At 37.6% G+C, this 4,014-nt stretch overlaps 1 non-coding gene across 1 annotated transcript; it reads right to left on the reverse strand.

Annotated features, from left to right (window-relative positions):
* Positions 1–338: 338 nt before the first annotated feature.
* On the reverse strand, positions 339–445 carry LOC129401273 (U6 spliceosomal RNA). The gene has a single exon (XR_008628204.1). It is a non-coding gene; the product is annotated as a U6 spliceosomal RNA (small nuclear RNA).
* Positions 446–4,014: the final 3,569 nt, after the last annotated feature.

Here is a 4,014-nt window from a genome sequence, read left to right on the forward strand (position 1 = left end):
GTCATCAGCGAAGTGGAGGTGGTGTAATTGCCAACTGTCTATCTTCACTCCCATTTTTTCCCATTCCAGTCATCGCATGATGTTCTCGAGGGTGGCACTGAAGAGTTTCGGTGAAATGGTATCACCCTTCTGAACCCCGCTCTTTACATCAATGATCACTATCTTGTGATCATAAACAATTTTGTAAAAAGATGTTGCATAAAGAATAGCTTCACTAATTCTTTGAAAAATGGATATAAAGATTTTAAGATATCTAAAAGTTGACTATCTCAAGTTCCATGGAATTCAAAGGCTTCTACTTCTTAACCCCTCCCCACTCTCAGTATCTTTTTTTTTTTTTAAATATGGAACGCTTCACGAATTTGCGTGTCATTCTTGTGCAGGGGCCATGCTAATCTTCTCTGTATTGTTCCAATTTTAGTATATGTGCTGCCGAAGCGAGCACTCTGTCAGTATCTTTTAAAGTAGGATAGAATGAATAATTTTCCTTCTCTAGGTGGGATTTAAAAGTACCCATAGCTCTTGCTGAGAACTAAAATGCATTTTCCTTGATCCAGCACAGGGACTATAATTCTACAAAAATACCAAGTTATTTTCTTGTACTTTCTAGAGCAAACTCAATCACACTAGAAAGTCTCTGCAAAGAATGACTTCAGAAAGTATTTTTGAAAGGAACATACAGGAACTTCCTTCATGATAGAAAAAGAAATAGATCTGAATTAACTACATAAAATGAATGTGTGCATCTCTTTTCACATCAGTTTTAAACCACCTTCTTGTTTTTTTTTTAATTTCAGCACACCCACCAGATTGGTTGCATGTTAACTGTAAAACCTCTATTTGTGATTAAACATGAGATTTTTGTACTTTGAATAGATGCTTGATGAAGATAATGGTGTTTGTCTCTAAGAAAGGTAAATATTTTCCTTCTGCCAAGTGAACAGTGATTCCAGAAGCTTAAAAGGAAAAGGGGAATTAAGCAGAGCAGGGATTAGTTCTCCATTTCAATTTCCCGTTTTTGTTTGGCACACAGACTCCATTTCCTAGCCTTCTTTGCAACTAGGTACAATCACATGACTAGTTCTTCACAATGAGATGGGAGTGGAAGATATGTAGGTCACCTCCAGGCCTAACCCCTATTTCACCTAAAAATCTTCCACCTGTTTTGTTTTTTTTTTCTCATCTGCCACAACAATGTGGAACTCATTGGAAGATTCTTGCTTCTAAGAACCACTACTTTTCATTTCTAGAGCCTAATATAAAATTATCTCCTGATGACCTGGAAGGATTTTGATGTGAGACCGAAATAAAACTTGTACTAGCTCACCAAATTTTTGAAGTTTATTACAGCAATGGATCTATGCTGACCAGTACAAAGGAATTGTCCAGTACCATGTGAAGTAGATATATAGTAGTGTGGTAGACAGTATTCCAAAATTGCCGCCATATCCTCTGCTACCTTGGATTTTTCCAGGTGTAATTAATGGTATTAATCAGTTGATGTGAAGATTATCTGTCTGCATCTAATATAATCACAAGAACACTTTAAAATCAGAAAATTTTCTCCACTTGCTAGCAGAAGAGGAAATAAAAGAGATATTTAGTACAAAAGTAATTCACACTGAATGGAAGAAGATAAGGTGGTAAGGTCTATGGGTATTGAGTTGTACCTGTCCAATATATTATAAGATAATGGAACTTCAGTATTAGGGCCACAAAATATTAATGTTGCAGCAATTTGAGGTAGCATGAAAGAGGATAATTCCCCAGATGATATCTTTCCTTTGATTCAACATAGATGAATCCAGCTGTCACACTGATGTCAGCCTTATGAAATACTCAGTAGAACTCTACTGCAAAGTTCCAGGATACTAACTAGCCCATGGCAATGGTGTGTGTGTGTGTGTGTGTGTGTGTGTATAGATATAAATTTATAGTAATTTGTTCTCTAAAAAAAGATAAAGTAAACCCAGAGGGTTGAAAGGTATTGTTTTTAATATATGTGAAAAAATAAGGATTGGTCTTATTTTGATCAACATTTAAGTCATCAAATCTAGTGAGCAGGGTATGGCAGCAGGAAATGGTGTAATGATGACAATCACAGTGGGATGGCTTCTTGTTCTGGATCTTCAGGTTGAAGCAGAACTCTAGTAAAATGCAGTAAGAAATGTCTAATTTCTGGGCTTAACGTTTTGTCTACATTTTAGTAACAAGAATTGAAGTATAATTCTAGGTTTAATGAACTATGCTGGTAGTTTCAAGGTATTTATTTGTAATATTCTTCAAAATTTTCTTAGAGGGTAGAGAATAAGATTGAACTGACATTGCCTTGCTTCTTCATCTCTGATATAATCAGAACAGTACTAAATTTAGGTATTTCTATTTGGGGTTACACATAAAGCTCACTTGGAAAATCTCTTCATTGCTAGAACTGTTTAAATAAAACCAGTTTAGGGAAAATCTATCTTTGGGAAGACATAGGGGTCCAGAGAAAGCCTAGAACTAAAATGGTATGTCTATGAACCTAAACTGATCACCAGGTCGTTCTCATTATTTCCAGATCTAGCCTGGTCTGAGTTTGAAGGTAACCTATTCTTTGGGAGAGACTGGGGCAGTCAAGACTTTCTATCTTCCCTGTTTGATTTTAAAAAATTGCATTTTCAACCCTCAGAAGGACTGATAATAGTTAAAGATATCACTGTATCACTGTCATCATTGTCATCCCATTGTTCAGCAATTTGCTCGAGCAGGCGCCAGTAATGTCTCCGTTCATCCCAGCCCTGAGATTTTAGCATCCTCTCCTTACTCATTCTTCCAAATGGTGCCATATTGGAGGCTCTTTCAAGGTCAGGGGAATGAGACCCGTTATTGTTACTGTATTTGGCATATCAAATATACCACGGGGAGCTGGCCAGGCTCTGCCGTAGTTAAAGATATAGATATATAAAAGCACATTATAATTCATCTTATCATGATTGGTTCATTTTGTGTGTCTTCCAGAGTCTTCATTACTACCAACAATTTAGTAAATACTTGTATGTGCCAAAAATTGCATTGAAAATCGAGAAATCAGGAGTAAAGAACAAGGCAGTCGATGCAGTGGGTGTCGGGGGTGTGGGTGGAGGTGGGGAAACAAGTCAGGTCTGGTAAAAAATGGGTTTGGTGTTCCAAGTGTGGCAATTCAGTGGAAAAGGAGCTGTATACTCTCTAATTTTTTTTTAAATTAAATTTTATTAAATCACCATGAATTAGTTACAAGCTTTCATGTTTGGGTTACAATCTCACAATGATCAAATACCCATCCCTCCACCAGTGCACATTCTCCACCACCAATATCCCGAGTATACCCTCCCTTTCCCACCCTACCCTTGCCTCTATGGCAGACATACTCCCCATATTCCCCACACTCTCTCTACTATTAAGCATTATAGCTTGCAACACAAACACTGAGAGGTCATCATGTTTGGTCCATTAACTTTTGGTACACATCTCCCATCCCGACTGATTCCTCCAGCCATCATTTTCTTAGTGATCCCTTCTCTAATTCCATCTGCCTTGTCCCCTCTGCTCATGAAGCTGTCTCCCAGCTATGGGGCAATCCCTCTGGCCCTTGTATCTACTGTCCTTGGGTGTCAGCCTCATGTGATGTTATTTTATACTCCACAAATGAGTGCAGTTCCTCTATGTCTGTCCCTCTCTTTCTGACTGGATAAATATACTCTAATTTTAAACAGTACCAACATTGAGGATGATACTCTGGAGTCATATGAAATAAAGGCTGCAGTAACTGAAAGCCCAGGCCTTGATTTTTAACTCGCTTAATGAACTCTTTAGCATAACCGTGTATAGAGAGGAACTTTTATCCTCTTCAATCTTGGGAGGCTCTAATTGTACCTACTTAGTTGCCATTAAAATTGTTAACATAATTCACCTCTAATTGTAGTTGCAACTGCACATTCTACTGTTAGTGACTCTCCTGGGTGACTTTGTGAACAGCAAACTTGTTAAATCATT

Source organism: Sorex araneus, chromosome 1 (assembly GCF_027595985.1).
Source record: "Sorex araneus isolate mSorAra2 chromosome 1, mSorAra2.pri, whole genome shotgun sequence".
Taxonomy (NCBI): Eukaryota; Metazoa; Chordata; class Mammalia; order Eulipotyphla; family Soricidae; genus Sorex; species Sorex araneus.